The 21,595-nt window shown below is 43.9% G+C and overlaps 2 long non-coding RNA genes across 5 annotated transcripts in view; one reads left to right on the top strand and one right to left on the bottom strand.

Annotated features, from left to right (window-relative positions):
• Positions 1 to 17,380, bottom strand: part of LOC147241351 (uncharacterized) — a 125,489-nt gene extending 108,109 nt beyond the window's left edge. For 2 of the 3 annotated variants that reach the window (XR_015110912.1, XR_015110911.1), the window contains exon 1: positions 17,068 to 17,380. This is a non-coding gene — a long non-coding RNA (uncharacterized LOC147241351). Of the gene's footprint in view, positions 1 to 11,116; positions 11,243 to 17,067 lie in introns of all 3 variants that reach the window. The other variant, XR_015110913.1, reaches the window with a different exon arrangement.
• Positions 916 to 15,718, top strand: LOC147241352 (uncharacterized). 2 transcript variants are annotated; one of them, XR_015110910.1, is made up of 5 exons: positions 916 to 1,050; positions 1,125 to 1,286; positions 9,238 to 9,321; positions 13,333 to 13,491; positions 15,500 to 15,718. It is a non-coding gene; the product is annotated as an uncharacterized LOC147241352 (long non-coding RNA). The 2 variants fall into 2 exon arrangements; XR_015110909.1 differs by lacking the exon at positions 9,238 to 9,321.
• Positions 17,381 to 21,595: the final 4,215 nt, after the last annotated feature.

Consider the following 21,595-nt stretch of genomic DNA (forward strand, 5'->3'; position numbering starts at 1 on the left):
CGTGACAGCGCAGAGCCACATCCACACCAACACATCCGACTTCTCCCAGAGATGTTAGAGAGAGAGCGAGAGAAGGGGGGGGGGGGTGACAGAAAAACAAGAAAAAAGAAATGGCGGGAGAAAAACAAGGTGTCTCGGAGGCTAAAGTGAACAAGAGAACATGATGGATAGATCCCTCCATGAAGGCTCAAGGATTCGGACAAGGAGACGTCTTCAAGGTCACCGGTGAATTCATTCAATTTGAAGGTGACTTGATTTTACAGGGGTTGCCTGGATTCCTCAAGAAAATGTTATTTCAATAGCAAATGTGTGAGATTAGCTGGAAGTCAAGGCACCTAAAGGAACCAGTTTTGTTGCCTCCTGGCATTCCCTTTATGCTCCTCAGAAGGATGGCTCATTCTGGAAGCAGTGCCTCTAGGCGGTCATGATGAATATTTTCACCGTATAATACCACCACATATGCCTTAAAGGTACAGCTGGAAATTAGATCTTCAACATATTTGATCAGATGTTTGAATACAGTTAACAACGTTCATCCCGGGGAGGTTTGCACCCGCATCTCGATGAGTTATCCAGGAACACCGAGCCAAGCTTCCCATTTAACCACCTAATCAATGTTTTGTTGTTGCTCGGCTGAAAACTGTCACAACCACTTGTAGGCAGAGCCTTGGCGAGGAGAGGGGCTGCATCTGTTTAATTTTTGTAACTTTCTAAAAAAAAAACTTTTTTTTTTTAAATGGTAATTTGTGCAGCGTTTGGTGATGTGATGGGAGGTTAGCGTGAGGAAGAAGCTGGCGGTGCTGTCTGCTGTTGGATGATTAGCACCTGCTACCTGGCGAACATCCTTTCGTCACAATGACATCATAAAAAGACACTTCTAGCTCGTCAAATGGAATCCACTCGTCAACGTAACTGGCGGAGGTAAATAACTGGTTTAAACCCTGGTTATATTTAGGCACACAGACAGTTACACAGTTTGATCGAGGTTGGACACGCCCCCTGGTGGAAAGAGCCCTAAACCTGAGCGTCTCATACACGTTTACTGGAAAGGTTGTTTTAGTGCGTTAGTCCAACTGAGTTGATTATTCATAGTCAGAGAAACTAACCTAAAATGTGGTTTCTAGACTCCAGACACAAGACCAGGAGAGCTGTGTACCTGCAGGTGCACCCAGGTAGAAGCTTCCCTTCTCAAAAGGTACATTTGTTTCCTCAAAAAGTCCAACGGTGAACTTGCACCTTTCACAAGACAAGAATGACGTCTGCCACAAGCGCTTGGAACCTTACAGGTACACACTGGTACTTCTGTTGTTTGTTTGTTTTTTTAGTTTGGAACAACTGCTACTTCCTCATTGCAACAGTCAGCACAGTAACTGAGACCACATTAAGAGCAGGTTCTTTAAATGTCTCATACAGAATGTTTAAACCGGGTCTGGGCCAAATACTTTGGGGCTTTTGAAGCTGCATCTTTTCCGTGGCAACCGGCGTCCACATCACTACTGGATGATGCTGCGTTTGTCTCTCCCCCCCCCCCCCCCCTTTGTTAGGCTACATCAATCATCACAAATAAGGCACATGCATATTATTCAAGATGCAAATTATGAGTTATCATCCCCTATTCTTAGACAGAACGTAAACTTCAAAGTTTTTTGGGAGCGTCCCAGCCGTCAATCAAGCTCCAGACAATCTTGTTTCGACACCTACGACGCGGCTCTTCTTTCGGTGACAACTACCAGCTTCTACGAGATCAAAATAACAACTACCACACTTGTCTCCGCGCCCTCTTATCAACTCAATGTCATACATAAAGGATAAGGATAATTCTGGGCCAATCTAGCATTTCAGGTGTACTATAGTGGGATGACTTATTAAGAAAATGTTAACTCCCTGCAGCATGGTTATCTTTATTGAGAAACAAAGGATTAGTAACATGATTGATGGGCCTTGTCTCCTAGGGATTATGCTGTAGAGCACCACTAATTGCTCTCTCTTGCTCCCTCCTCCTCTATTTATCTCCCTCTTTCTATCTCATTCCATCCACTTTCATGCCTGTGGCCAATGCAATACACTTTTAGCTATCACCTTTTGCCATCAGAGCTTGCGGTGCAGGGGGTTAAGGTGTCACTGACAGGCTCCAGGCTCCAGGATAAGCACTAAAAAGACTGAACTGTGCTTAAAGTTATAGCCAAGGGACTTCATTTTGCATTCAGGCTCAAGTGGTTTGTTGAACACATGCCAGGCCTGAGCCAGAAGGACAGGAAGGAGGGAGTCCGAACCCCTGTATGGATATGGTAACACACCATGTAATGGACTACTGTACAACTGGAAATAATGTGCTGAGTCATTTAGGGAAGCTATTAAGCCGCCTGGGTGACTTTGAAATCCACTAAGCCCGTTCACCCTCTACATCTATGCAGGAATAAGGCAGCTTCAGCTGCCAGCTCGCTACACCCCCCTCCTCCCCTCTTCTGTTCTCCTCTTTGACATCTTTCTAGCTAAATGCTGAGAAGAAACTTAATTACAAATAACTGGGGGAGCTTATCGTTGGGTAGCGCGGAAGAGAATATGGCTTCTGCCAGTTGCAAAATACAGTACAGCTGTGCATTCCACCACAGTTAATTGAGCATGTGTTGTATTAACCTTGAAAGCATTCTATTTTCAATTAATCTTCCTAAGGAGAAGATGTACAAATTAGAATAGGATGCAAACACAATGGCGCTGTCAGAGACTTTTTATTCAAGAACGATAGGTGACTTGTTTTTCTTGCAGAGCCTCCTAATAGGTTAGTGACCGCTTAGATCACTGCAGGCCGCTACGATGGCCGAGTGCTATACAGCAGAGAGGCACTTATTAAAAATGATTGAAATTACGCCCCACCTTCCTGCCAGCCATGTGTGTCCTTGTCATTTATCATTAAACCATCCTCTCTCGTTGGACTGATGCAGAGGGAGACACTGGGTTCAAGATACAGTATGAAGTGTGGACGAGGCACAGTGGCCCTCATTTGTCACAGGAACAGGAAACAAGTGTGCGTTCATCCTCATCCTCGCGTAAAGCTCCGCATTTATCAGTGTGGACAAGAGCTGAGGCTGCGATCAAATCTCACAAGTCTCTTCTACACACGTTTTTAAGTCAGCGTGGCGGCATCCGAGGATTGTCACGAGACCATTCTCGTGGTCATCTTAGCACATGCAACCACATAGCCATTTGAACACAGCTTACGGCAATGGCAGAGACACGGTTACAGGAGGGGGGAGTCTTCTGAATGGCGGGGAACTCTAGGGTTCTGCAATCATGTGGTAAACACATAAAAACAGGAACACGGGTTCAACCAGTGCCAGGGTCTGTGGAGCACATGGACCAGGAGAACATGGAGAACTTCTCTGACAACCCCGCCGGGTTCTGCACAACATTGCACTGAACAAGGTGTTATCTGATGTTCTGATGTGCAGTGGTGCATCTGTGTCTCCCCCTCATGCTATCTATGATCATCCATGATGAGAATCAACGATCAATAAATCAAGCTCACGATTGATTATAAAATTCCGGTTAGTTTATAGCCGTGATTTCATTTGTCACGTCCCCATGGTCAGGGGCATGGGGGCGTGGCATCAGTTATGTGACTTCCTTCCCTTTCCAGGTTGGAGCTTTACGGGGCGGAGCTGCTGACTAACTAAGCTGGTTGGGAGCACCTGGGCCCGGCGTCTCCCAGCCATAAGGTAGCCAGCCAACCCGGCCGCACAGTCTGTCGCTCACTCCTCCTGGTCCACGTCGGAGCGATGGCTGCGTTCCTTGAGTTTTGTCTTGTTTAGTTCTCTGCATCCATCACACCGCACACACACATACACCCCCTTGACACTCATGCACTCACTCGCACTCACCACTGACGCTACTGATAACCACACTCCACTGTACGTTATGGTTTGTCTTGTGTTGATCTTTGCGTTTTTGTTAATAATAAATTATTAGTTTTTTCCACGTCGAATCCGCGTCTCCCTTCCCATATGTCACGACCCGGCTCAGAGATCATGACATTAAAGGAAGGAGACGCGGATTCGACTGATGCCATGCCCGGACATTCCAAACTTTATTTGCACGTATTCCTTTTATTCTTTAGATTAGGTGGATATTTATTAATCCCTTGGTGAGGTCCCTCAGGGAAATTGGGTTTCCAGTCAACAACATTTATACAGGACAGCAGAAAAGCACACAGAGTTCAAGCAATAGTAATAAAATAATCGTATGGTATTTAAGGAAGTCAAATAAAGCATGTTGGTTGAATTTGTCTGGCGATGTGTAGGTTCCCTCTCTGGTCAAATTACGCTTCTCCATGTCTCACAGTCGAATAGGGAGTTTGCTAAATTGAGAATTTAGAGGGGCTTGATATTTAACTCACAATCGCTCTTAACCACTGCATTTATTTATTGAATAATTCAAAACGCTGCAATCGACAGGATACCACCAGTTTCGTTAATCACATGTGAGCACTGTCATAAGAGGATTTCTGGTCTCGTATCTGCGCCGGTTTCTATGTTGGACTGATAAATGTGGGTCAATGGGTGCAGCAAAGATCCAGTATGAAGTGTGGACCTGCTTGACATTTTCTCCCACATAGCAGTAGAAACAGAGCTGAATAAAGTTGGTATCAAATAGCATTTTTCATGACCTGCCTGAACCTCTAGTATAAATGACGTCTAACCCAAAGCAAAGCCGTAGGGGAGCTTCACCTAGGCCTGTTAAAATGAAAATTTCCCCCGTTTTATGCTCTCTCTTTTTTCTTTTTTTTTTAAAGTGACGCTAAATACAAACGCATTTGCATAACAATACAGGCTGCAAGCACTTGTCAATTTGAGCTCTCGGCATCCACCAGCGTTTGGTTTGACAGCTTACCAAAGGGGCTGACAGAGGCCATAAAATGTAAATGTCTCACAGAGGCTTCCCAGGTTGTGATGTTGTTCAATAATGGATGCGGTGCTTTACATTTCCCTCTTTTGGAATCAGTTCAGATAGAAAAAGGTCCCAGTCAGAATTTACTGAGAGGTTCAGAGGAGAAATATTCACAAAGCCTTGCACACAAAGGTGATATGAAAAAGGAAAGGAAAAAAAGGGGGGGGGGGGCCAAGCAGAGTCAGAAATCAGGAGTGATTCAACACAAAAGTGCATGAGGGAACATAATCATCAAAAAGAGGTGTGTGTGTGTGTGTGTGTGTGTGTGTGTGCTCATGCATGAGCAAGGGTGTGAGTGAGTGGGTGAGAGAGCAGTAGAACACGTGGAGACTTAAAAATGAGTGAACTGAAAGCTGAGTATCTTTGGCAGACTTCAGACCAAAGGAGCTGCAGAGGCAGTTGCGTTTTAGCTGTGGTGGCTTTATAACGATAGCAAACTCTCAGACAAACACAACCTCACGTCGCTTTGCAGCAGCCAATCACGTAAGCCGAAGATCAAACATGAAGCATGTAGCATTCGGCTGTTTCCCAAGTGACAGAGAGACTGATAGCCATCGTCTGGGTTCACCTTCCTTCAGTCTGTGTCCACTTCTTTGAATTCAACAGGCAGAAATAGTCCCCGTCATGGGTAGAGAATCACATTCGTTTGTTTCATCAAACTGTGTTTAGGTGCATATTACCAACACCATCTGGAAGGGGAGGTTATGGTATACAACATACATCACACCAGCAGGCCACAGACTGTAGTGACACGCCCACACCGCCACAGCTGATTTGTCTGAAGCCATCCTAGGGCCAGAAACCCACTGGGTCCACCTACAGTGCTTGAACTGTGGTGATGGTTGCTGACATCATCAGGAGCAACTCTGACCACTTCAGGTGCACAGGAGAAGTGCACAACCACGCAGCAAAAGCATTTTTTTTCTCAACTAGTCTAATGTTCATTTAACTGATCCTGAATCAGAGGAGGATACGTTGTGATTTGTAAGGCTCCTTCAGTATTGCAGCACAGATGACACCATGCTCAGAACATGGTGTTGGCACCCACTGAAATAACAAACTGGAAGGGTGTGAGTAGACTTCTAAAAGGCTTTGGGGCTGAGAGGCGTGAACATCACACAAGTTTCATGTTTCGAAATGAAAACGTCTTCGTACAAAAAGTTGGAAAACATGCCAACTGCAGCTGTGGAGTCCAGAACAATGCAGAGGGGATTTCAGGGAGTGTGACGTGATGACTGATAGCATCTTAAAAATACAATTCCGACATAAATTTATTAGCAACTTCTACATCTTTGAGATGAATGTCCTGCTCTGGTAATATAATGAATACCTGCAGCCTCTAGGGATTCTTTCAATAATTAGTCAAGTGAAGTCATGTTTCCAAAGGGGAAATAAAAATCATCACTGTCAAAAGGTAACAGGGGTTTAGATTTGCCATATCTTTGCTTTTTTTGGGGTCAGGAGCCAAAAATAGTCAACAGCCGCAATGACAGATTTCTCCATCATTGATATGTGTCTGGGTATCCATCATTGCTCCTATCCATCAATATTCTTTAGTCTGGTAAGTCACACGGAGTGGAGATTGACTCACAGTGGCAGGGGTTACCTGCAGCTAGAGCTAATTCCAGGGGCAGACTCGGCAGCACCCAGGAATCCATTTTTAGTCAGCTCACTATGTTCTCTTTTCCAGCGTACTCTGGCACATTTCTCTCCACGTCTCAGTGCCACAAATACATGAGACACATTAAAATGTGCACAGTTACTCTTGGTGTTTGAAATACTGGCAATTTTTCATGCTGCTCCATAGACACTATTGAAAAGTAGTTCTTCAAATTGTCTGATTTGACTTGTTTTTGAGGTAACGAATTGATTTTCTCATGAGGCTATTGCCTCATGATTTGTAAATGACCTTTGGTGCCCTGAAAACTGTCCTTTTCATATTAAGATTTTTCTTTACAAGTATTGGCTACACGGTATTTTGTTATTTACAAGACGCATTTCTTGTCTGCGCTCTCCACTTTCCCCCCGTGTGTTTTGAAGTGCATGTGGAGCTGACAATGTGAAGCGTCGAACATGAATTGAATTAAGAAAGTTTTTCCCCCAAGTGCAATAAAAACTGGGTACAAGTTGACCCCGAATTTTCGAAAGTCAGCACAAAATACCAGAGAGGCGAAGATGCTGGAGGCTGTCCGCTAATGACTGAATGATGCAGCTGCGAGGGCCCACGCCGCCGTGATGGTGCTTCAGTTCATTTGCTCCATCATCTCGGATTCTGACAGCGACCACAATTCTGCTACCAGAGCAGCTGTGACTTTTTGAGGTTTGCATGCAAGTGGGCAGAGGTCTGGAGAGACGGAAAATATGCACACAGGGAGAACTGCAAACCTGGCTGGGATTCCGATGGTCAAAAGATTTCTGATTTAAAACCACCGTAACAGTGTTTCTGTGGGCTTCTCATGACCATCGCTATCTGGTTGTTTTTTTTTAACTGCCTTCATAGCAATGAATGTTGGCCCACATCAGCTCTGAGTTCAGTTCTGCTCTTGAATGACGGCACTAACTCAGTCTGAGCCACAGGTCAAGCCGAGCGCCCCTGGGTGCTGTGGTTTTACAGGCCGACCCGGACGTTAGCATCAGCGTCAGTTTCCTTAACCCAAAGCCAATGGATTATTACATCACCTCCCAAAGTTGCATTCCTCAGCTACGTTCTACGATCTACTGTCCTTGTCCTAAAATAATTTATATAAATGTAGAGCTGTGCCCACTTTCTATCGATGTATTAAAAAAAAAAAATCACATTAAAAGTAAACTTTTTGAGTTATGACGATTCAGGCGGAGGGAATTACTTTCTTCAATGGGCTTATATTGAGATTTAAAATCTCCCTTCAGGATAATGTATTCATAAAACATTACATTTGCTGGAAATGGAAATTTAGGTTAGTCTAGATATCAGGTCACCTTTGTTGGATGGCTCAGAGAAGGATCAACACTTGATTGAAATACATCTTATAAAGTACAAGTTCTCTCTTTATTTTTGTTGTTGACGCCACAATAACAATGACTAGAAGAAGTTGTAAGGCTTGAGGAGCCGGTGAGATTGAAACCACGCTGGGACAGTTTCTCCTGATGTTGGGAAGCTATTGAACAGATAATGATTAACATGCGTGTTTGGAAAAGTCTGATTATTTCTGGAGTTCAAGCTTAAGTTGTTAGAGGATAACTGCATTGTCAGTTCTCTGGGCAAATACAACCTTGACAATGGTAAGATCCTTCAATGGTGTGGAGAGTCAGACAGGGGCCAGGTAAGCCTTTATACTCTTTATTTTCCCCTCAGAGGAGACATGGCTTAGTCTTTCAAGGATGGACAAGCTAAATGGTGCTTTCCTGTAACACCCCCCCCCCCCCGCCTCTAGAGACCAGGGACGTTGACAATTTGAGACTTTCCCCACACCGATGAGTTCTACATTCCATCTCTCAATTACCCATGACTTCCCCACAAAATACAAGGCACCCCTCTGTGACACATGGCACCCCTCCCTTCTACTGCCCCCCATCACTAAACTCAACAGGACAACCATACGAGCGTGTGATGGGTTTCCGAGCGGGAATAAAGGCTCACCGTGAGCAACCCTTGTCTAACTGGTGGGAGACAGCTGGATTAGAAGCAGCAGCGCCCCTAGAACATCCCAATTAAAATCAAAGCAATCACCATCTCAGAGAAGTCATTAGATTGAGAGGCTGTTTGAGGCTAAACGCTATAATAATGAAGAAGCTGCAGGATTTCAAAAGCCTGTCAGACACTGATTTCATACATTGGAAAGTTTGTTGAATAGAGCCTTGTGAGAGGCAACTCTTGAGCGCTGCACTATTACCGAAAGCTTTGCTGGGGATTAGAGGGAAGACAGAAGCTTTCATTCCTTCAGTAAGTCAATGTATGAATAATTTACTCAGCGGGTATCTCTGCAAGCTCTCCCTGTAAGCCCTAGAAATGTTTTATTTGTATGTTTTCTGTCAAAAGTAATCTAGAATCCAGAGTGGTGAAAACAGTTGGTTGAGATCCGCTGAGTGCTGCGGCCCGTATGCAGCCTCTGTAATACCTGTTTGATGTGACGGTTGTTGTCAGTGATAATTAGCTCTTCACCGGACCATGTCTGTCCCCCGTCTCACACTTAGAGAGAGAGCTCGGAAAGAATGCACATTCTCTCCCTCTTCATCTGTCCAGTTCTTTTTCCACGCAGATTGGAAGTTAAGTACCAACATAATTTTATCACAGCTTGCATCTTGTTTTTGTAGGTTTGGCAGTCATTTGCATCGTCACACCAAAGCAGATTGCTGAGAACGAGAGAAGATTCAACAAATCATTAGTGTCCGTCACAAGTAAGAGAAGTTTTCCTTTGACAAAGCTCAACAATGCCCGTTTAAAACACATTTCAAACAGTTAAAAACTGCAACTGACAACAACATTATTAGCAAGGTGCCTACTTGCAAGGTGACCACTGCAGATGGACTAAGATATATTTCTTTGAACAGCAACCTTGCCGCTGCTACAAGTGATAAAACAGGTTGTGGCCAAACTTTCAAATTAAATCACGAGTGAAAGCTTACATACTATCTGTACTGTAGGTCAAAGATGAACCAACTTCCAGGCACCTACATTACCCTCAACGCTAGTCAATCACTTTGGTGTGTTATGCTAGTAGCAGCTAACAGATACGTAGAACAGCTAAAGATGTCTCAAAACGCTCTTTTCAAATAAGCTTCGTAAGACACAGAGACAGGAGACATTTTGCAAGTTCCCTTGATGCTTCCTGATCAAAAACAGAGTAGGTTTGCAACTATTTTTACATTTCTGAGTCCGTAATGACAAACCGTTCAAGAATATCTGTGACTGGTGTTTCACGCCGCTTACAAAACCTGCATGTCGGTCAACTCAAGCACCTCTGGAATCAGACTGATAGGATCTGGAAGTTTTCTGTTTAGCAGCCAAGCAGTTTCACAGGTGACTTGTTGGGTTACCTCGCCTCTGACATCATATGTCTGGTGATGCAACTACTGTGCATGAACTCCTCGCGACACATCGTGCATCCCGACTTCTGACTAAAGCAGGAGAACGATCTGGAGCTGTCCCGAACACAGTGAGTGCCCCACAGAGGATGGATTAAATCTTTGGAATTTTTTGACTACCTTCATCCAAATAAGTGAGATGGAGCAATAACAGAATCAAGACTTGGCAGCACAGCTCTGCGAGTTGTAAACTGACTTCAACATTTCCTTAAACTATCCCACATTACCAAAAGAGTTTGAGGTCAAATCACAGGTCAGTCGCCTTCTCGCATGTGATCAGTAATATAAAAGGACTCTTCTAGTCGCAACTCACGGAAGGACTTCAATCCAAATAAGTCTATCTAAAATAAAGTCAAAAGTCTGAGTTATTGCTGTTCGTGTCAACGCAACCAAAAATACGTTTCAGCAGAATTAACAGCCCATTAAATTCACATCTCTGTCAGTAGCAGCATTTCTCCAGCTTTTGCTGCTTTTCATTCAAGTTGGAAATTCCCAAATGGAAGACTGCAATTTTAATCTTTCTGTGCTCCATTGGTCCACAACAAGGAGGTTAAGATCCTGAAGGGGTTGAAGAAACACGTGTGCCATGACATTTTTATTTATATTTAGGCTAGAGCTCCCTCTTTGCCATTTTGGTTTAGTTAACTTGTCCCCCTCGAAGACTGCAGATCATGCACTCGGCCCAATGAGGTTGAATTCAACCAATGAAATTATTTCCGCCTCCCTTGCATCTCTGCCTCAACATAATACTAAAATGCCAATCAGCCTTTTCCTCTCGCTCTCCCGACTCCTTTTCAGCTCCACTCTCTCCCACACACACATACATGCACAGCCGATTGCACAGGAAATCTACTGCATGCTGCCTTTATCTGTTTCTCTCGGGCATCTCTACTGCACACGTATAGACACACACATGATGGACACACATGCACACAAATATAAGAGAGAGAGAGAGAAAGAGAGACCCCAAACACCAAAACAGTATTAATCCCCTGAGGAGGTCTCTAAAAGGGTTTCTTAAAGCTGATTTCCACCACACAGAAGCTTTCCAGGTCAGCACTGTTTGTGGTGGCAATGGTGCTGAAGCGTTCAAGCTTTACGCCCTCACCTTTCCACTCTGCTACTTTCTATTTCTTCCCATCTCGCACGCAGTCTTTCTTCCCCTCTCCCTCTTTTATTTTCTCTGCATTCGTCCCTGGATTTTCTTTTCCCATCATGTGTGGAAATGATGTGCCTGTCAAAATAAGTATGACAGCAGGTTAATGAAGGCGAATGTGTATTGTACTACGACAGTGTATTGACATTTGAAATGAATTAACGGAGAGAGAGAGAGAGAGAGAGAGAGAGCGAGAGAAAGAAAGTAACTAAAAGGTTGTAACCATGCATACTGTGCATCAGAGTTTTCCAAAAGCGTAGTTTTCTGGAGACATTTTCAAAATACTGCATTTACAGGAATGCGTACACCGTGTTCCCCTGCAGACCCCTGGTTCATTCTGGTGTATCCACCGACTTTACACAGCAGAATACATTCAACAAAGCTAGCCTTATTGGGCTGGTAAACATGGTCAACAAAGGCAATGCAGAAGCAGACCTGTCACAGGCAGACATGTGCAAATGCTGCTTTAACCCGTGAAAATGCAGTCAACGTGTTTGTTACGGAGTGCATCAAGAACAATGAGCCTCACTCATGAAATCTTCTGAAGCAAAAATGTGGTCTGACATGCTGCAGGACTTTGTTTCCCCTGGATCTTGTCTTCCAGACACAAAGCCAAGCCTGATGACTACTTGTCACGACTGACATCTATTGCACACCTTCTGTAACAGGCTTGTTAAGACTGTAATTCTCCAGAAGGTACACGATGGATGTCAGGAGTGAGGAGGAACATCCGCCAGGTGAGGCTCCCTGTCTGTAGGACTGAACATGGACAGATTTGCTTTGGACAGAATACGATTACTGGAACCCCTTGGGAAAATTTCCTGAATGAAAACTGTGAAATTTATTGAAAACAAATGGGGGTTTTTTAACTCTCACATTTCTAACTCTCACAACTCTTAATTATCTACAGCGCAGTATCGTGTCATACAGCAAAGTACTGTGAGATAAGCAAAAACCACAAACACAGTTAAAAACAAAAATGCCTGTGTGGAACAAGGCAGCTCTTGTTAATCAAATAGAAACTCGTTTTTGTTTCTTTTTCTTTGTTTTTTGCTTTGACCACCCCAGTGACTGAGGGTTACTGAGAACAGTGTCAAGAGCACCTTCACATTTCTGGCTATGACCACTCGAGAGTTCAGGGAGCTCCTGACCAATTACCAACTGCCCCTGTGGACGCCGGCAATACAAAGTCTGAAGTGGACAAACAGCTGTCAAGAGAGCAGAGGTCAGATTTGTTTTGGAGACCTTTTTAGATCAGACGAGACTGATTAGCCATGCTAAAGATAGCAACCCTGACATGTCATGTATGGTTTTGTGTCCCTCCGCTGGATTCAAGTCCATCACTTATCTGTTTTGCCAGGGTCCAGGTCTCAGCTTTCAAATAAGAGACACGTCTGGTTCACATATTGGGGGTATTTTGGGATTGTTGGAGGCTATGAACTCTTGGACCCTTGAAGACCTAAACATGTATTCCTCGTGGAAAAGAGAGAGACTTAAACGGGGTAATAATAAAATGCAACAAAATGACTGGAAAAAGGTTGCTATGCCAGCCTTTTAAATCCACTTTCATAGTACTATGAAGAGTTGTGCAGCTTTCTAGTGTCTCCACCTTCAAACCCATGGATCTATTAATCAAACCAGCCTTCCTGGATTGTATTCCATCATTTTACTAGTACGTGTTCTCATGCCTGAGGACAGAGAGAAACAGACAGAAAAAGATGTGTTCAGATTTATCTGGCTCAGTGTGGACATGCTCCATCTCTCTCTCTCTCTCTCTCTCTCTCTCTCGCTTTTCTTTCCACTCTCACTCATCCCATTCCCACCCTGTCAAATCCAATATCTTTTGCATTTGAATCACACTGTTATTTAACATAAATAGAAGCAACTTTAATCAACAGCAAAATAAATGTGCGTTGCTGCTCGGTATCTAATTAGTTAGAGGTCTTCAGCTTATCTGTTTTTGTAAAACCTCCCGGCTCAGTAATGGGATAATTAAAATCAATACGGTGGCATCATTGAATGTGACGTCCTCAAAGATCTGATTTTGTAGGGTTTGATAAAACACACAACACAACACAACACAACACAACACAACAAAGAGGCTACCACAGGAGCATAGTTTGTGTGTTCCTTTATACCTGCAGTATTAACCAACTGTTTCACACCAGATTTGGGACCACAGACTACAACAGAGGCCCACGGAACACACAGAACCTCATGACAACGCTCGCAAGAATCAGAGTTTGCAAGTTAATAAACATGGAGGCAAGAGAGCGAGCAGCTGTTTCTGTGTGTGCCATGATCTGTGGCAACAGAAAGGACTGGAGGTGAGTGGTTCCAATACCTTCTCATGATGTTACATACTGGATTCGAGGCAAAGCTAACAGCCAATGCAGCAGACATGGTGGTAGATGACTCAGGCTAATGGCATTTACTCTTCTACCGCCTCGACTTCAGCTGGCTGTAGATGGTCTGCAGCTACTGAGAAACACTCCTGACGGTAACCATGCTTGTCAATCAGTGAGATTAAAAATGATCGAAGTTACAGGGTTTCAGTCAAAAGCAATCACTGAAAACGGTTCAATATCTCAACATCTGAAACCCACCAAGACAGACGTGAGCCTCGTGTGTGCACAAGAGCTGTTGGTTTAATGTTTCATTACACTGTTCTGCATTTTGCTCGTGTGCTCGAGGAACCATCTAAGAATAATTGCCATCATCTTGACAATCATGAGTTCTTGAGTTTACCCAGTGGATTTAGAGTGGGCGTCGGAGAATGAAAAAGACACACTTTCCATCTCAGTCTCCGGAGAAGCATAACATTTTCTGAAATTTAAATAGAAAAATCAACTTCAGTGGCGTTACATGGTTTTAGCGGGCAACAGCTGCATCGCACTGAGGAGTTTTTCCAACCAGTCTGAAGAACTAATTATAGTGTTAATGAGCAGATCTGGAAGACGTAATTCTTCTCTTCATCTGTAGCAGCATCATGTTTCATTCCTCTTCTGACACCATCACCTTCCCCCGCCTGCTCTGATTCATGATGTGGGTTTGTGACAGACCCACCCTCTGAAAAGGTCTGCTCATGAGCCAAACCCACCAGAGGGGCTGCTGGACTCATTTTTTCCTCACACATTTTAACACAGTCAGGTGTTGGAGGTGCTTTTGCGGGGGTGAGCTCTGCCTCCTAACCCTCCTAAATTAAGTATCCATATTGTGCCTTTCAGATGCTGCTGTCTCATTAACCCCAGAATATGAGGGTCAAGGTAGCGCTGGACGAAAGTGAACAAACAAATCATTTTTAATTCATCATTTCAGTACACGATATGTACCAGGTCAGCCTATCGAAGACACTGACTGGAGTAAGACTTTACCGTTCTACTCCAAACAGCACATGCTCACTCGCTGTTGGTTCCTGCGTCCTCTGCCCTGCCGATGGGGACGACCGATGAATGGGCGACTGAATCGGACTGTGAATGAAATCAGTTGGCAGGCTACGAGTTCATATCATGAACGAACCCTTCTTTTAAACTAGGACATCAAAAAGAACCGCAATTTGTAGTCAGTTATAATTGTGAATCGTTGATGTCATATTGAGCTTCCATAGCCTTCACAAAAAGAATAAAGAGCTGATGTATTAGAAATAAGGCCAGACCAAAATAATCCACTGATATCAGCCAATAACAGATGTATTGGTTTGGGCTGATATTAGCAATTAGTCCATTGATATTACCTGGCATTAGCTGATGTCAACAGTTTTTTTTTTTTTTTAATGCAGGCAAAGTGGCTTGGTTTAATTTAGAAGTGATGTTCTTGCATCCTCTGTCCAGTAGAGTGCGCTGTGCTGCGGTGCTGATGTCATTTTGGACACGAAAGTCATTAATCATGAAAGAGTAAAAAAAAAAAAAAAAAACTCTTCTGCCCCCAGTACATATCTTAGTTACAAGAGCATGAAGCATGTTAGAGGGATTGTTGCAAAATATGTGTTCATGCATAAATCCTCTCTATCCAAAAATGTTTGTATAGATTCACTACACACAGACATGCATAACGAACATTAGTCGATTAGTTAGTGATCAGAGTATTGACTCCCTAATATCCGTATAGGTGGAGCTAGTTCCATATTTTAGAACGTTTGTCAAAACTCACATGCTTAGATACATTCACATGAATCCATTCAAAGGGTCCGCTGATCCATGGCTGAATCACAGCTTGTTTTGATAATCATAAGTCATTATATTTTGCGTTCTCAGTTACATGCTTCTATGGACAATGCCAAGATCAATTGCCTCTATGTTGTATGGCCTTTTCTTTAAATCTTTCCCTGTTTTTCAGGTTGAAACACTGGAGCAGTTATAAAAGGCTGAGAGAGAAATGATATGAAGAGAGCTGCGCTGAATCAATACGACACGGGAGTATAGCAAGTGTACATGGACCTCTTCAGCCACCTCGCAGTCTCACAGCTGAATGGCTGTTGACTTTCCATCTCAGAGAAGAAAAGTAGTGAATTTTCTTTTACTGTGTTGAGTTCACATTCATATGCTTGTTTTCAAAGCAGCCATCATAGCAAAAAAAAAGCAATTTGGTTTTGCTAAACTGCATTACATAATTGTTGTATTTTTAAATTTTGACAGTATTGTCATTATCCTCTGAAATTACTTTTACCGGAACAACCTTAGACGTAAGCTCCTTCGAGTTACCTTTTATATTAACACTGAGGAAATCACTCACAAGGTATAGTGAGAGCTGCAGGAGTTTGTTGAGGTTAAATGTGCACAAGAAATCACAGCAAAAACAAAACCTGTTAATTTATGGAACCCAAATGAGGAGGACAAAAGGGGTAATTTGACTGGAAGTCACTTAAGACTCCAGTATGTTATCCGACACTGCATGTCAAAGCTTGAAGATGCAAGTTGAAAACTAGATTCATTTCTAAAAATTGTAGACTAAATGAGTCTGAGAATAAAACTGATTCCTTTCTGATTTGCCCTTCACACTCTCACTATTTCTGAATCAGTTCTGGTAGGTACAGAGAATGGAGCATGACATGAACACCTTGTAGCATCTGCATTCTCTGAACCTTTCAAAAGCAAAGAAAAGAGACTGAGACGAGAAACATGTGATTAGTTCCTAAGGTACTGGAACTGCTTCAAATAAACAGCATTTAGCACTCAGGGATACATTAGTGCTTGCAGAGGTAAGCCATGTTCATAATAAACACAAAGCACATTTAAACCGGGCTTTGTAGTGGGAGTTCGGATGCTGCTGGCTAGTTCCCAGGTGTGTAAATAGTTGTCCCTACTCACAAGGGCTCACACCTCGGACATAACCTGGTGTTTAACCACTGCAGAAACTCTGGAGCCAACTTGGCACACCCATTTAAAAAACGGAGCAAGTCAGGCTAGCTAGCATGAATCCAGGTCTATTGGGGGGTTCTACATAGAATTAGTTCATACAGTAATTCCCTTTTGAGCCGCCGATCGAAATCAGTTTTCAAGAGTTATGGAGGCTCAAAGCTACCAGCTGAGAGCATGTTAGCTTAGCACAGTCAATGTTAGGTACTTCTGATGCTCTAGACTGAAAACAGTTATGCTGCTGCCCTCCCCCCCAAGCAAGGTTCCAGGCCAGCAACAATACATAAATGGCGGTTCACCAGAAACCAGAAACACGCACATTAAACAGCCAGCTACACAACAAATGCCAGTGTGCCATTCACACACACACAAAAATTAAAAAAAACAAACTAGCAACACCACACTGTTGTCAATAAACCACAGTAGACTACATGCTAAGCATGACACGATATTCGGACATTTTAAAATCACAGCAGATAGAACAAGTCTGCTTTACAACTCGGAGAACCTGGTTACAAGTTCTAAGTTATGACATCATACTGTACTCACCTTGCACAGGTGTTTGTTCCCGATGACGATGTCCAGACTTCTTGCTGAGCGCCGCCCAGCAACCGCGAGCAGAGTTAGCGTCCTCACTTGCCAGTGGCCTTGACGTCATGCTAATCCGGGACGCTGCTGCTAGCGTTAGCGTCTGCTAAAGCCGCTAGCTCCCTGCTAACAGTCCCGGGACGGATATATAATTCCTTAACAACTCCCTCCGTTTTTAGAGTGCTCGCTCCTTCAAAAGCCTCCACTTTATTTATCCCTAGACAGGTAAGCTCGGTCTTTCAGACGCTGTTTACTCCCCACCCACGTTCACGGTGACGACGCCGGAGGGTTCGTGAGTGTTGATGGGGCGGGAACTTGAGACAGGTGCAGAGTGATTGACACATTCCTCAGCAAATCGTTGCCCTTCCAGAAGAAAGCGCTGGCTGTAATTTGTTACTACGCAAATTTCATTTCACCGCCTTTACAAACGTGCGCTCTATTTATTTTTTAACATCTGTCTTGCAGCTGCCTGTTAAACCCAAAATTGTTTTTCACATTAATATGGGACTATTCCTGTTTCTTAAGTTGCAGTAATTATTGGGTCAGTCATTAATAGGATAATGCTTATTACTTATTGCTATATTTATCATTATTTTGTTGACTTTATAGGTATGCTAACTCTTTCCACCCACTACCGTTCACTGCGTTAAGCTAACAAAGAGGAGGATCTACTGTCTTGTCTGGCGGTGGGGATGATGGACGACAAGCGGTTTTCTAAAAAAAGGAATTTAAAAACATTTGCTGTGTCCCCTCACGGTCCACAGACCTGCTCTCCTCCATCTTTGAGAGACCCCAAGAATTCCTGGCGCTGATGGCGTCCTCAATGATGTATTAGGAGATGAAATGTATCACTTCTCCAAATTTTTTGCACACCCACGCTGTCGGAGGATGAACCCTAATGGATCAGACGCCCCGAGGCTGTATTTGTGTGTGTAGTGTACATGTGGTTGTGTAGTGTGTGTGTGTGTTAGCAGGAATTAAATGAGTTTTTTCTTCAATAGCCCACATCTGACTATAACAAAGCATTTTGTGTCCTCCCGAGGGGTATTACATCGCAGAATGACATCAGGGACGGGCCCCCGAGAGTTCTCACTGTTTATTGAGTGAGCAGACTTGGTAACCATGTTCTATTTGAGGAGGATGTTCTGCCTCAGATCTGTGGACTGATACCTCCACCAAAAACTTTATAGTTGGTGTTGTCTCCATTAAAAACACATCTGCAGCATTTAATAACACTGTTTTAATCAGAATGCTGAGCGAAGGCCTCTGGGGGAGAGTATCGAGGAGATATTCCCTCTGAGGTTTCCAGCAGCAGATGAAATAGATTCCTCACATCTCCATACCGACGTTCACGGACAGAAAAACAGTCATAAAAAGGAAAAGAATTCAACTCTAGGAGGAGCTTGATTTGTTTCAGGTCGAAGGGTTGGACAGTACTTTGGGACCACAGCTCTTGTTTCCTGAACAGCAAAACAAACTCAAGGTTGATTTCACTTCCCTGACGAATAAATGCTTCTTCCTGCGGGTTCTTTATCCGAACGCTTCGCTTGTTGTTGATCTTGAATGTCTTTTTACCGAAAGAACGGGATGTACCTCATTTCATAGCCACGAGATTTAACTCGTTCCATCACTTTTGTTATTTTGAAGCCATGAGACAATAAGATGTTCCCTTTGCGGGGCGGCCCGGTGGAGCAGGGGTCCTCACGGTGGCCCCCCAGCAAGAAGGTTGTGGGTGGAGCCCTGGCTGGAGCACGGGGTCTTTCTGGGTGAGTCTCCATGTTCTCCCTGTTCCTGCTGGGTTCTCTCTGGTACTCCAGCTTCCTCCACAGTCCAAAGACATCAAGAGGGACCAGGTTAATCCAGACTCTAAATTGACCGTAGGCGTGGCTGGGAGAGCCAATGGTTGTCTGTCTCTATGTGTTGGCCCTGCCATGGACTGGTGACCTGTCCAGGGGGAAGGCTGCTGGGATAGGCTCCACCCCCCCCACCCTCAACAGGAGAAGAGGGGGAAGATGGAGGGATGTCCCCCCTGCTTTTTTAATTAAACAAGTCATATCTTAAATCAATAACGGGGGAAGCACGTCATCTTGTGGCTTCAAAATATCTAAATTGAGGGAACAAGTTCTATGCTGTGGCCACTCCAGGGCGCCGCATTCTGCATCTGGGACCAGAGCTTGTAGACCGATATGTCAGTGAGTTGTTGCCGGGTAAAATTAGGTATAAGACACCAATGAGTATTTAAAAAAAACAAAAAAAAAAACAGGTTATTTCACTGACGCTCACCTCGTGGTTGTGTCTCTTGCTGTAATTTTCCATTTACAATCAGACGCTAATGAACTCCAGATGAGGGCCGTCATCCAGCTGCGCGGCCTGCTTCTGTTGGTGATGTCATTACAGTGTTTGCATTCAGAGCCCTCCATGTGTCATTCCTGTCATCCACTGTAATTCTTCAAGGTTTGGTTCTGCTGTCACCTTGTATTGAGTCGCCACCGAAACGCCATCATGCCCTTCGATTTCTCCATCCAGTGTGTCCGTTTGTTCATTTGTGCTCGCTTGCGCTGTTATTAGAACAGACCCCCTTTGTTATTATTATAGAAGAGGTATTGATCCGTGAAGTATTTGGGTGTGACAGGCCGCCTCATGGCTTATGTGCATGGTCTTTTTTCTTTTTTAAAAAATTGTAATTATTAACAACACATTGAAAAGTTTTTTTTTTAAAGAACAGTCTTCATAAAATAGCGAGAGGGAGAAATTGTTACACAAGGTTTTTGAATAATTCCTGTCAATTTTCCAAAAAAAAACTTGATCCGATCGGTTTCTCCACTCGTCTTTTATCAAGTTGGAAGTTGTTATTCACTCCAGGATAAACATAAATAAATTGCAACATCCAAATGTTTTTATTCCTGATCTTGCAGCTACAAAGCAGATGTCATTCCCATCTCATCAAGGATGGGCGCTTGGTCATCTGCCCCAAAAATGACTTGTTCACTTCAGGAATTTGATCCATTTAGTCCTATGCTAGCTGGTTCTATACTAGCTGGTCCTATGCCAGCTGGTTCTATGTTAGCTGGTCCTATGCTAGCTGGTTCTATACTAGCTGGTCCTATGCCAGCTGGTTCTATGTTAGCTGGTCCTATGCTAGCTGGTTCTATGCTAGCTGGTTCTATATTAGCTGGTCCCATGCTTGCACAGGCTGTTGCAGTAGTCAATGTTTGTCTGGTGCTGAGACCAACCTCACATGACCGGATGAAGCTGAGGTTTGCTGCTGGCGGTGGCGTCTCGTCCAGTGGTCAAACCAGAGATGACGTGTCAGAGATGCGAGCCCCTGTGAGCGGGGTAAACCAACAGAGCACGCGGCCTCACACTTACAGCCCACAGCCACAACAGCTCCAGCCAGATTTACCTCAATAAAACATCTACATTCTCGCCTAAAATACGCTTCACATGTACATCAACTGGGGCGGTTCAACGACGGCAGCCGTGCTCCTCGCTCTTCCATCAGAGAATGCACGCAGATCCCCCGTTCTCCAGTGGCGAATAAACTCCAACTCCAGCGAGTGAACAGCAGCAAGCCCGAGCGGCGCCTGAGGAACCTCCACCTCGATGCTCCGCACCTTCAAAGTGCAAACCTGTGCACAAACCTGAATCCTAACTGTCAGGAGGAGGTTCAGGGTTTCCTTAATTGTTGCAGGGTGACTGGAGAGTTAAATGAAGTCAGAGTCTCTGCGTGCGATGGTTTATGTACAAGCATTTCACAGCCGACATAAAGGCCAACGTGTGAATATATTTAGCAACAATTGGAATGACTTCCTGTAATTATAGTACACCTCAGGTATTTATGTTGGCAATCTATTCTGACACTGTCATCACAATCAGAGTTAATTTCAACAAATGGGCCCTTATTTCTTTGACAATCAGCGAAGGCATCGTGACGTCCTCACCTGACACAGCTGCTAATGATCACGGAGCTCTTTTATTTATGACAGCCGGCATCTAAACTGGGCTGAATCCATAAAAGCAGCTTGCTGGGAATATTGATGTTTCTGTCAGAGTTTACTGTGTCCTCTGATGTGCCATCAAGTACGCCGGCAGATGCTAGAGCAGCCTGCGAAGCAAGGAGCGCTGTCACGGCAACGGCACCGCGCCTCATGAGGGGCGATAACTGAGCGCATGTCAGTGACACGCCCTCATGTGTCAAAGACTATGCACCTTAAATATTTAACAATCGAAAAAGCCTTAAAAAAATGCGTTTCCTTGCAGTTTGCTGTGTGATGATGCATTATTAATACGTCCCCCAGAAACTTGTCTCGCTGGTTGTTGTCGTCTTTCTTTTTTTTAACAGGGAAATTATGACACCGAGAAGAAATATTAGAAGGAATAAACTGTAATGACAAGTGTACAACATGCAGTTATTTCATTTTGAAAATAAAAAAAAACGCAGGTGAGTAAATTTGTTGTTGTTGCAGCTAAATGAAAGTATGTCACAACA

Source organism: Aulostomus chinensis, chromosome 21, assembly GCF_037954235.1.
Source record: "Aulostomus chinensis isolate RoL2024-O1b breed Wild chromosome 21, RoL_Achi_v1.0, whole genome shotgun sequence".
NCBI lineage: Eukaryota > Metazoa > Chordata > Actinopteri > Syngnathiformes > Aulostomidae > Aulostomus > Aulostomus chinensis.